Raw genomic sequence first — 13,437 nt, 5'->3', positions numbered from 1 at the left:
CAGGAAGAGATTAATTACAATTGTGGGGAGTTTGCATTTTAGTTAGTTGGGTCTTGTGAAGGGTGAATAGACCACAAAAGGTGAAGAAAGAAACACATGCTTCAGGAATTGGATTGGACCAGAAGGTCCTTTGGGGGTGGGAAGGTTTCATTTGAACTACCTCCATAACCTGGGCAAGGGTCTATCTCAGGAGAGACCTCAGGATCCCTCTAAAGGCTGAGAAATTCAGAGCTACATGTAGGTAGTTTTCCTGGAAAGGAAAACCTAGATGTGTTAGAAAAGAAATTCATGTACCTATGCACATGGTGCTGTTGAATGTGTGTGTTTTTTTTGTTGTTTGTTTGTTTTTTGTTTTGTTTTGTTTTTTTTTTTGAGACAGAGTCTCGCTCTGTCACCCAGCTGGAGTGCAGTGGCACAATCTTGGCTCACTGCAAGCTCTGCTTCCCGGGTTCACGCCATTCTCCTGCCTCAGCCTCTCCGAGTAGCTGGGACTACAGGCGCCCGCCACCACGCCCGGCTAATTTTTTGTATTTTTAGTAGAGACGGAGTTTCACCGTGGTCTTGATCTCCTGACCTCGTGATCTGCCCGCCTCGGCCTCCCAAAGTGCTGGGATTACAAGCATGAGCCACCGCGCCCGGCCTGTTTTTGGTTTTTTTTTTGAGACAGAGTCTCACTCTGTCACCCAGGCTGGAATGCAGTGGTGCAATCTCGGCTCACTGCAACCTTTGCCTCCCAGGTTCAAGCGATTCTCCCACCTCAACCTCCTGAGTAGCTGAGATTAAAGGCGTGCGCCACCATGCCCCACTAATTTTGGTATTTTCTGTAGATCCAGGGTTTCGCCATGTTGCCCAGGCTTGTCTTGAACTCTTGGGCTCAAGCAATCTGTTCACCTTGGCCTCCCGAAGTGCTGGGATTGTAGGAGTGAGCCACCGCACCATCTTAGTTTGGGGTAGATCAGAGAGGGCCTCCCAGATATGGTGACATCTAAGTTCATACTTACAGAATAAGGTGGAATTGGCCAGGTAAAGAGAAGCAGAGGACTACCCAGGGCAGGATGGAAACAGGACGCACGTGGGATGCACAGCTGGCAGGCCTGCAAGGTTACAAACAGCAAGGAGCACAGTAACTGAGGGTTCACATTGGAAAGAAAAGGGGACAGAGCTGAGAGAGGTGAGGTAAGGGGTGTCAGTGTGTGTGGGGGTAGGTAACAGAAGGTAAAAGGCTTTTCTTTTCTTCTTTTCTTTTTTTGAGACAGAGTCTCGCTCTGTTGCCCAGGCTGGAGTGCAGTGGCGTGATCTCGGCTCACTGCAACCTCCACCTCCTGGGTTCAAGCAATTCTGTGCCTCAGCCTCCTGAGTAGCTGGGATTACAGGCACGTGCCACCACGCCCAGCTAATTTTTGTATTTTTAGTAGAGATGGGGTTTCACCATGTGGGTCAGGCTGATCTCAAACTCCCGACCTTGTGATTTGCCCGCCTTGGCCTCCCAAAGTGCTGGGATTACAGGTGTGAGCTACTGCACCCAGCCCTGTTTGGAGTATATTTCCTGAGGAAAGTGGGGAGCTACAGAACTACTGGAGGTTTCGTAACTAAAACCCACATGACTTGATGATAAATTCATGTCACAGGAGACCAAAGAGATAGGCAGGATTGGCCACATAATTTGTCGGATCCAGTGCAAAAGGAAATTTTGAGGCCTATTTTTGAAAAAGTATTAAGAATTTCAAGATGGCAACAGTAGGACATTAAATGAAGCATGCAGTCCTTCTAAGCACAAGTCTCTAGCAAGTTCCACTGTCCAGGTCCCACTGCTCAGGTTCCACTGCTCTGGTCACACATCCAGATTACCCAGGTCACAGTGCCCAGGTCCCACTGCTCAGGTCACTCTGCCTAGGTCACACTACCCAGCTCACACCACCCAGATCACACTGCTCAGGTCCCACATCCAGGTCTGAGTAATTCAGATTACTCAGGTCCCACTGCTCAGGTCCCACTGCCCAGGTCACATTGCCCAGCTCACACCACCCAGATCACACTGCTCAAGTCACACATCCAGGTCACACATCCAGATTATCCAGGTCCCAATGCTCAGGTCCCACTGCCCAGATCACACTGCTCAGGTCACGTCTAGGTCACTTTGCCCAGGTCCCACTGCTCAGGTCACACTGCCCATGAAGCTGGCCCTGGAGATAGGCTTCATATCTCTGTTAGAACTTAAAACTAAACAGAATATATATATATATTTGAGACAGGGTCTGGCTCTGTTGCCCAGGCTGGAGTACAGTGGTGCAATCACAGCCCACTACAACCTCTGCCTACTGGGCTCAAGTAATTCTCTCACCTCAGCCTCCAGAGTATCTGGGACTACAGACACATGCCACCACGCCTGGCAAATTTTTGTGAGTTTTTTGATAGAGACAGAGTTTCACCATGTTGCCCAGGCTGGTAAACAAAAGAAAATTTTGTGAGCTCTCTCATTTTTGTCAGACACAGGGAACTGCTTCCTGGAGGCCGTGATAATTGTGAGTTTCATAGGCGTGAGTGGAGGAAAATAAGTAGTATGCCAGATGATTCATTAAAGAATCTGGCTCTTGTCCAGGGTCAGGCCTGTGAAGGTCAGAATGTGGAGCTGGCTCCACTCCTGAATTGCAGCCAAGGAAGAAGTCGAGAATTATGATTGATACGCTCTCAGAGATCCATGTAATTAATCACGTATTTAGTAAAGCACATTTGGGGTTTGGCCAGGTTCTGGACTGGGGTTGTAAGACAGAGTACATTAAGACACAATCCCTGCCTCCAAGAAACTCAAAATAACAATGTTCCCAGAAAGGGGTCCCAATCCAGAACCCAAGAGAGGGTTTTTGGATCTCACACAGGAAAGAATTCAAGGCAAGTCCATAAAGTAAAGTGAAAGAGAGTTTATTAAGAAAGTAAAGGAGGGCCAGGCGCCGTGGCTTATGCCTGTAATCCCAGCACTTTGGGAGGCCAAAGCGGGCGGATCATTTGAGGCCAGGAGTTGGAGAACAGCCTGGCTAACATGGTGAAACCCAGTCTCTACAAAAAAAGTAGCTGAGTGTGGTGGCATGTGCCTGTAATCCCAGCTACTCAGGAGGCTGAGGCAGAAGAATCACTTGAACGCAGGGGGCAGAGGTTGCATTGAACCGAGATCGATGAGAGACTCCGTTTCCCCACCCCCTCCCCCCCCAAAAAAGGAAGGAAATAAAGGAATAAAGAATGGCTACTCTATGGACAGAGTGGTGGCGCGACTGCTCCACTAAGGATACTTATAGTTATTTCTTGATTATATGCTAAACCAGGGGTGGATTATTCATGAGTTTTCCAGGAAAGGGGTGGGCGATTCCTGGAACTGAAGGTTCCTCCCCCCACATTTTAGACCATATAAGGTAACTTCCTGACATTGCCATGGCTTTGGAAACTGTCATGGTGCTGGTGGGAGTGTCTTTTAGCATGCTAACATACTATGATTAGCGTATGAGGAGCAGTGAGGATGACCAGAGGTCACTTTTGTCGCCATCTTAGTTTTGATGGGATTTGGCTGCCTTCTTTACTGCAAACTATTTTATTAGCAAGGTCTTTATGACCTGCACATTGTCCTGACCTCCTATCTCGTCCAGTGACTTAGAGTGCCTAGCCTCCAGGGAATGCAGCCCAGTAGGTCTCAGGCTCATTTTACCTAGCCCCTATTCAAGATGGAGTCACTGTGGTTCCAACCCCTCTGACAGTAAGAGAGACAAAGATGGGCAGATGCAGTCATTAGTGGTAGATCTGTGCAGCTAACAGTAAAAACAAACAAACAAACAAAAAACAGTATTCTGATTAATGGTGATATTATTGTTGTAACCGAGCGAGTTATAGAGAGAACGCCACACTCTGAGACTAATTCGGGAATCCTTTATTGCCACAACCGAGAGATGGCTAGAGCTCGAAATTCTCTCGGCCCCGAAGAAGGGGCTACATTTCTTTTTATACTTTGGTCTGATTAGGGGAGGTGGAGTCTAGCTGAAGCAATTTTTTTACAGAAGCGGAACAGGCAAAAAGTTAAAAGATAAATGGTTACAGAAACAGTTACCGGAAAATAAACAGTCCCAGGTGCAGGGGCTTAAATTATCACAAAGTGATAAACGCAGGGGCTTTGGGTACCATCAACCGAGCACGTTCCCAGGAGCTGCTGGTACAGCTTGCCTCAGTATCTTACCAGTAAGTGCATTCTTGGATGTTCTTGGAGTCAGCTTGCACCAGTTATGTCCTTAAGGGAGGGGGACAAGGGACTGCAAGCGAAGAAACCAAAATGGAGTCTGTCCAGCTCTCTCAGCTGAGAGAGTCAATCAGGTTAAAACAAGGTAGGGTATCACATTTTGGCATCAATATAGTTTATCAATGTTTAAGATTTGGAATGCAATCAAATATATCTGTACTGGTCACACTCCAGTCAGGAAACAACCATTCTAGATATTTCAAAAAGAGGCAATACAATACAGAGAATTGTTTGCTGTAATAAAACATTTTACAAGTGTCATCTTGACCGAGTTTTGAAGCCATGGTTGAAAATTCTTAATTCCCGTCACAGGCAGTTTGCTAAGGCCTCACCCCAACTATTTCCCTTATCAGGCGGTAACACGCCTGGGTTACAATATGTACAGATTCAGGGCCAGAGCCCCCAGGTACTTTTCGCTCAGGAATGGCCCTTTCTTGTTTGGTCACAGAATTATCAAAATACCCAAACTCCAGGAAGCCCTAAAACCTCCTTTGCATTACAGAAGCCACCTCAGACACTTCCAGCTTGCTGTTAGTCTTCCTGGTGCAACTCCTGTGTGGTCCTGTGTGGCAGCCTTCTCTCCTTTGGAGAAGTAACAGAGAGTTCTGCCTTTCACCCAGCGCGGCATCGCTGTGTCCTGTCTCACCAACGGAAGCCTCTTAGGCTTTTCTGAAGATCGTGTCAAAGGTGGAGAAGGAAGGTCCTGCCCCTCCCAAAGCCCAGGTTAAGGCAAAGGCTTTAAAGGCGAAGAAGGCAGTGCTGAAAGGCATCCACAGCCACAGGGAAAAAGAAGATCCTCAAGTCACCCAGCTTCTAGCAGCCCAAGACCCTGCAGCTCCTGAGGCAGCCCAAGTCTCCTCGGCAGAGCTTGACCACTGCACCAACAGCATGTTCCGCGGGCCCCCTTAGTCAGCCAAGAAGATGGAAGACAACAGCACACTTGTGTTCACTGTGGGTGTTAAAGCCTGTGTTGCGGCTCAGAAAACAATACCCCCAGCCTGCGCGGTGGCTCGAGCCTGTAATCCCAGCTCTTTGGGAGGCCCAGGCAGGCGGATCGCTTAAGCTCAGGAGTTCAAGACCTGCCTGGGCAATATAGTAAGACCCCCATTTCTACAAAAAATATATATAAATAAAAAAATTAGCCAGTATAGAGTCGCACTCCTGTAGGCCCAGCTGCTCAGAAGGCTGAGGCAAGAGAATTGCTTGAGCCCAGGAGGTCAAGGCTGCAGTGAGCCACAAATGCACCACTGCACTCCAGCCTTGACCCTGTCTTAAAAAAAAAACAAAAAGTCACCCAAATATGGGTAGCCTCTACATAATGTGTTCCTGGAAATAAATATGAAACCAGAAATGTCCACAAGTTGACACCGTAGAGTTTCTGTTCCCAGAGAGTTTAAAAATCTTTCTAATTACATCCGAATTTTTTTTTTTTTTGAGACGGAGTCTCGCTCTGTTGCCCAAGCTGGAGTGCAGTAGCTCGATCCTGGCTCACTGCAACCTCCATCTCCCGGGTTCAAGCAATTCTCCTGCCTCAGCCTCCAGGAGTAGCTGGGACTACTGGCACATGCCACCACGCCTGGCTAATTTTTGTATTTTTAGTAGAGACGGAGTTTCACCATGTTGGCCAGCCTGCTCTTGAACTCCTGACCTCAGGTGATCCACTGGCCTTGGCCTCCCGAAGTGCTGGGATTACAGGCGTGAGCCACTGCTCCTGACCTGTTTTTTTTTTGTTTTGTTTTGACACAGGAGCTTATGCTGTTGCCCAAGCTCTAATGCAGTGGTGTGATCATGGCTCACTGCAGCCTTCACCTCCTGGGCTCAAGTGATCCTCCTGCCTCGGGCTCCTGAATAGCTGGAACAACAGGCACGCACCTTGGGTACTACAAGTCTCTTTCTTTTTTTTTTTTTCGAGATGGAGTTCTGCTCTTGTTACCCGGGCTGGAGTGCAATGGCTCAATCTCAGCTCACCGCAACCTCCACCTCCTAGATTCAAGTGATTCTCCTGTGTCAGCCTCCCAAGTGGCTGGGATTACAGGCATGTGCCACTATGCCCGGCTAATTTTGTAGTTTTAGTAGAGACGGGGTTTCTCCATGTTGTTGAGGCTGGTCTTGAACTCCAAACCTCAGATGATCCGCCTGCCTTGGCCTCCCAAAGTCCTGGGATTACAGGCGTGAGCCACTATGCCCGGTCTGGTGGTTTTTTTTTTTTTTTTTGACAGAGAATCTTAATTCTGTTGCCCAGGATGGAATGCAGTGGTGGGATCACAGCTCACTGCAGCCTCCACCTCCTGGGCTCAAGTGATACTCCTGCCTCAGGCTCCTGAATAGCTGGAACGACAGGCACTCACCGTGGCTACTACAAGTTTCTTTCTTTCTTTCTTTCTTTAAAGATGAAGTCTTTCTCTCATCCCCCAGGCTGGAGTGCAATGGCGCCACCTCGGCTCACTGCAACCTCTGCCTCCCGGGTTCAAGCGATTCTCCTGCCTCAGCCTCCTGAGTAGCTACAATTACAGGTGCATATCACAACACCCGGCTAATTTTTGTATTTTAAATAGAGACGGTATCACAACACCCGGCTAATTTTTGTATTTTAAATAGAGACGGGGTTTCACCGTGTTGGCCAGGCTGGTCTCGAACTCCTGACCTCAGGTGATCCACCCGCCTCAGCCTCCCAAAGTGCTGGGATTACGGGTATGAGCCAACGTGCCCGGTGCTTTCTTACCTTTTTTTTTTTTTTAAAGACAAGTTTCTTAATTTGCTTCCTTCACAACTGAGCACAGAATCCATTAGCTTAGACTGCCTGGGGAAACTCTGATTGAGACAGATACAGCCTCTGGCATAAGGAATCGTCTTATGTGTTTTAAGTTTATGAGACCTGTGTTTCTTTTCTTTTTCTGAGACGGAGTCTCGCTCTATCGTGCAGGCTGGAGTGCAGTGGCGCGATCTTGGCTCACTGCAACCTCTGCCTCCTGGGTTCAACCGATTCTCCCGCCTCAGCCTCCTGAGCAGCTGGGTTTACAGACGTGCATCACCACGCCTGGCTAATTTTTGTATTTTTAGTAGAGATGGGGTTTCACCATGTTGGCCAGGCTGGTCTCAAACTCCTGACCTCAGGTATCCACCTGCCTTGGCCTCCCAAAGTGCTGGGATTACAGTCATGAGCCACCGCGCCTGGCCTATGAGACCTATGTTTCTTATGACTATGACTCATATCAGCACTTTAATTTTCCATTTTCCATCCATGGTTATAAATTAATAAGGGCTAAAATGCAATGAAATATTTAAAGGCTTGTACAAATAGTCCTTAAGACGGCAATGCTGCTGAAATTGGCAGTATCAGCAGGTAAGATGGTTGATATGAGAATGGTTGTCAGCTGAGAGATGAAAGTTCAAATTCAGCCAAAGTAATGTTCCTAAAGACTGTGTGGTAGATTGCATTACTAATCAAGTTCACCAAATAATCTGGCTCCCTCTCTGTGGTGCCTCTGAAAAATATTGAGAATAATATAATTAACAATATTTTTTATTCCATTACTCAGATTTCATCACATCCTAAGATGTTGCCATTTTTGGTTCATAGTCTTTTTTTTTTTTTTTTTTTGAGATGGAGTCTTGTTCTGTCGCCCAGGCTGGAGTTCAATGACTCAATCTGGGCTCACTGCAACCTGCATCTCCCAGATGCAAGCGATTCTCCTGCCTCAGGCTCCCGAGTAGCTGGGATTGCAGGCACGTGCCACCATGCCTGTAATCACAATTTGTTATATCAACACGTAAATGTCAGACACTCATTGGAAATACCAGCCAGTCAGAGGAGGGAATTGAGGGAAAGACAGTTCAATATTTGATGGCTACATTCTGGGTTTGTTGTTGTTGTTGTTTTTTTTTTTTTTTTTTTTTTTGGCTGGAGTGCAGTGGCACGATCTCGGCTCACTGCAAGCTCCGCCTCCCGGGTTCACGCCATTCTCCTGCCTCAGCCTCTCCGAGTAGCTGGGACTACAGGCGCCCGCCACCACGCCCGGCTAATTTTTTGTATTTTTAGTAGAGACGGGGTTTCACCGTGGTCTCGATCTCCTGACCTCGTGATCCGCCCGCCTCGGCCTCCCAAAGTGCTGGGATTACAAGCGTGAGCCACCGCGCCCGGCTGTTGTTGTTGTTTTTGAGATGGAGTCTCACTTTGCTGCCCAGGCTGGAGTGTAGTGGCACAATCTTGGCTCACTGCAACCTCTGCCTCCTTTGTTCAAGTGATTCTCCTGCCTCAGCCTCTGGCGTAGTTGGGATCACAGGTGCATGCTATCATGCCTGGTTAATTTTTTTTTTTTTTTTTTTTTTGGTATTTTTTTTAGTAGAGACGGGGTTTCACCGTGTTAGCCAGGATGGTCTCGATTTCCTGATCTCATGATCCACCCGCCTTGGCCTCCCAAAGTGCTGGGATTACAGGCATGAGCCACCGCGCCTGGCCATGCCGGGTTAATTTTTTTGGTATTTGTGTTATTTATTTATTTATTTATTTTTGAGATGGAGTCTCACTCTGTCGCCCAGGCTAGAGTGTCGTGATGTGATCTTGGCTCACTGCAACCTCCGGCTCCCAGGTTCAAGCGATTCTCCTGCCTCAGCTTCCCAAGTAGCTGGGATTACAGGCTTGTGCCACCATGGCCAGCTAATTTTTGTATTATTTTTTAGTAAAGACAGGGTTTTGCCATGTTGGCCTGGCTGGTCTTGAACCCCTGGCCTCAAGTGATCCACCCATATCAGCCTCCCAAAGTGCTGGGATTATAGGCCACCATGAGCCACCGTGCCCTGCCCTCACCTATTTTTGAAGGCAAGCAGGTTTCCCCACTGCAAAGATGCTCTTTTGATCCTCCCTTACTATACAGTGCTCTTTGAAGGAAGTGACTTTGGGGAGCCCACACCTAAGGAGTGAGGAGTTGTGCTTCCCCTCCTTGAGGACAAAGTATCTACATTAATTATTTGAAATTTTTCTTCATGGGGGATTTGTCTCTTCACCCCCATTTATTTAGTTTTTATTCAATCCTTTATTTATATCAGTAAGGACCTCTGGGTGTTAACATAGTTCCAGTTCCTTTTTTGTTTTTGAGACTGGGTCTGGAGTACAGTGCTGTGATCTTGGCTCACTGTACCCTCAATCTCTTGGACTTAAGTGTTCCTCCCACCTCAGCCTCTTAGGTAGCTAGGGCCACAGGGGGGCCACCAAGCCAGACTAATTTTTGTATTTTTTGTTAAGACGGATTTCATCACATTGCCCAGGCTGGTCTTGAACTCCTGAGCTCAAGCAATCCTCCAACCTCAGCATCCCAAAGTGCTGGGATTACAAGTGTGAGCCACTGAGCCCTTTGTTTAAAAAAAGTGTTTTTTTTGTTTTAAAATTAAGACAAGTTCTCTCTCTGTCACCTAGGCTAAAATGCAGGGTACAATCACAGCTCACTGTAACCTCAAACTGCCGGGCTCAAGTGATCCTCTCCCAGCCAAGTTCATTTTTAAAAGTGCAAACTTTTCCCCAAGGGGAAAACAGGAAAGGCTGCCAAACATTTCCATAAACAAAGTGCCCTCAGCCTTGTTTCAAGCACATCCCAGGAATGTGTTAAATCCTCTGTGTAGCAAGGGACTTGGCACACGTAAGGAGAGATTGCTTCTTGTAATCTAAAATGACTGACTAGATTAAAATACCCTTGTGAATATTTCTCCTGGGATATGCTTAAACTAATCCCACATTCCAAGAAGGAAACAAAATTTAAATGCATTCTTTGTTTCTTGTTGTTATTTAAATGAACCCATGCAAAAAACAGAAAACCTCCCTTAGACAATAAAAACAACAACCACCACACACACAAACAACAATACTCATGGATGATTTAGTCCCAGAGAGAGAGGAGAGAGCCAGGTGGAATGGTTCACGCCTGTAATCCTATCACTTTGGGAGGCTGAGGCAGGCAGATCACTTGAGTCAGGAGTTTGAAACCAGCCTGGCCAACATGGTGAAACCCCGTCTATACCAAAAAAAATTAAGCCGGGCCTGGTGGCTCACACCTGTAATCCCAGCAGTTTGGGAGGCTAAGGTGTGTGGATCACCTGAGGTCAGGGGTTTGAGACCAGCCTGACCAACATGGAGAAACCCTGTGTCTACTAAAAAATACAAATTAGCTGGGTGTGGTGTTGCATGCCTGTAATCCCAGCTACTCGGGAGGCTGGGGCAGGAGAATCGCTTGAACCTGGGAGGCAGAGGTTGCAGTGAGCCAAGATTGTGCCATTGCACTCCAGCCTGGGCAACAAGAGTGCAACTCCATCCAAAAAAAGAAAGAAAGAAAGAAAGAAACTAGCCAGGCTTGGTGGCAGGTGCCTGTAATCCCAGCTACTTGGGAGGCTGAGGCAGGAGAATCGCTTGAACCTGGGAGGTGGAGGTTGCAGTGAGCCGAGATCACACTGCCATTTCAGCCTGGGTGACAGAGCAAGACTCTGTCTCAAAAAAAAAAATGGGGAGAGGGGAGAGCAAGGAGAGGCAGTGAAGGTGTTCTTGCAACTTACCACCTTCCTGGAGCCCTCAATTTCACTGCAGACCTTACCAAGTACTTAGGCAAGTTTCACCTGCAAGGGAAGCTCTCGGTTGTCAAGGTGATCCCAGCAGGCAGCAACCTGCTTTCAGACAACCATAAAGCTAAGTAATGGTGGTGGGATACAGTCACCAACCATTTCCTGACTTCCTGAGGTCTCCAAGCTCCACATGATTGCCCAACTCCCTTTTCATGCCACAACCTGCAACACCTCGGGATCGTTTTTCTCGCACTTCCAATAGTTGCCTATGGACTTGGCACTGATAGACAGCTGGTCCTCCCCTCCAAAGGCTATCTTCCTTACTGGCTTTAGAAGGTAATACTATGTAACGCTGTAGCTCTGCCACTAGTTACCTGTGTACCTGTGGGCAAGTTGCTTCACCTCTCTTGCCTCAATTTCTCAAGTGTGAAATGAAGACACTAGTTCTAGTTGGCTCCAAGCTGTCTCTGGCCTGAAATTTCATGACCATGTTAAATCTTTCAAGGTTGAGATAATACTGTTTCCCAATACTGTGCAAACATAACACTGGATAAAACAGAATGTTGGCTGGGCATGGTGGCTCACACCTGTAATCCCAGCACTTTGGGAGACCGAGGTGGGCAGATCACTTGAGGTCAGGAGTTCGAGGTTAGCTTGGCCAACATGGCAAAACCCTGTCTCTACTTCTTTTTTTTTTTTTTTTTGAATCTTGCTCTGTCACCCAGGCTGGAGTACAGTGGTGTGATCTCAGCTCACTGCAACTTCCGCCTCCTGGGTTCAAAAGATTCTCCTGCCTCAGCCTCCGGAGTAGCTGGGATTACAGGTGCATGCCACCATGCCCGGCTAATTTTTGTATTTTTTTAGTAGAGGTGGGATTTCACCACGTTGGCCAGGCTAGTCTGGAATTCCTGACCTTGTGATCTGCCCACCTTAGCCTCCCCAAGTGCTGGGATGACAGGAGTGAGCCACCGCACCCAGCCAAAACCCTGTCTCTACTAAAAAAAATATACAGAAATTGGGTCAGGCAAGGTGGCTACTACAGGAGGAATCGCTTGAAACTGGGAGGCAGAGATTGCAGTGAGCTGAGATCTCGGTACTGCACTCCAGCCTGGCGACAGAGCAAGACTCCCTCTCAAAAAACAAACAAACAAACAAACAAAAAATTAGCTGGGCCTGGTGGCAGGCGCCTGTAATCCCAGCTACTTGGGAGACTGAGGCAGAAGAATCACTTGAACTTGGGAGGTGGAGGTTGCAGTGAGCCAAGATAGCGTCACTGCACGCCAGCCTGGGTAATAGAGTGAGACTGTGTCTCAAACAAACAAACAAAACAAAAATAGGTCACAAAAACTAGTTTTATATCCCCCAAATAGACATTGTTGATCCAAGTTTAAATCAACTCTAGTTTGAAAATTAATGTAGGAATTAGAAGCTCAAATTTTTCTTTCAAAACGGAGCAAGATCTTCATGAATTGTGTTCCTCTCACCCTCTGGCTTCGCTTGTTTTTCGCTTTGCCTCCTCTTGACCTTCTGTCCTCCTTACAACTCTTTATAGGGTTATGGTTGCTCCTTGATCTAACTTCTACATCTTGCTTTCCTGATTGGACTGGCAGCCTAAGTATGGTCTGTAATATTCACTAATTGACTTTGCATGATTTGGATGTTTATCATTGGGTCCCCTCTTCTTCTGATTTTTTTTTTTTTCCCATGACGGAGTCTGGCTCTGTTGCCCAGCTGGAGTGTAGTGGTGGCGCAATCTCGGCTCACTGCAGCCTCTGCCTCCCAGGTTCAAGCAATTATCCTGCCTCAATCTCCCAAGTAGCTGAGATTACAGGTGCGCACCACCATGCCTGGCTAATTTTTGTATTTTTAATAGAGATGGGGTTTCACCATGTTGGCCAGGCTGGTCTCAAACTCCTGACCTCAAGTGATTCGCCTGCCTTGGCCTTCCAAAGTGCTGGGATTATAGGCGTGAGCCACTGCACCTAGCCTCCTCTGATTGCTTTTTTATTTTTTATTTTTTATTTATTTTTTTGAGACGGATTCTCGCTCTGCCACCCAGGCTGGAGTGTAGTGGCATGATCTCAACTCACTGCAATCTCCGCCTCCTGGATTCAAGTGATTCTCCTGTCTCAGCTTCCCAAGTAGCTGGGACTACAGGCACGTGCCACCATGCCTGGATAATTTTTGTGTTTTTAGTAGAGATGGGGTTTTATTATGTTGGCCAGGCTGGTCTCAAACTCTTGACCTTGTGATCTGCCTGCCTCAGCCTCCCAAAGTGCAGGAGCCACGCAGCCCTCCTCTGATTGTTTAAGCAGATGAGTGCTATATGGTTAGGCTGGTGGAGAAGCAGACAGCACAGTGCAGGGGGAAGTTCTAGCATTGGCTCTGAGACCTCGGACTGGACAAACACCCAACAAACATTTACGGACTATTTAGCATGTGCAGGTGCTCTACTGAATGTAGATTGAATAGGAATTCTACAAACCATTTCCCTTTCCCTCTGCACACATGTAGACCTTATTTCCCAGGTTTCTTTTATAGTTCAGTAAGGCCATGTGCTTGAAATGTGGGTGAAAATGATGTCTGCCTCTTCCAGCTCAGACCATAAACACCCC

The sequence above is a fragment of the Hylobates moloch genome, unplaced genomic scaffold (genome assembly GCF_009828535.3).
Source record: "Hylobates moloch isolate HMO894 unplaced genomic scaffold, HMol_V3 SCAFFOLD_9, whole genome shotgun sequence".
In the NCBI taxonomy this organism is placed as follows: domain Eukaryota; kingdom Metazoa; phylum Chordata; class Mammalia; order Primates; family Hylobatidae; genus Hylobates; species Hylobates moloch.
Note: the sequence above shows the minus strand (reverse complement) of the source record.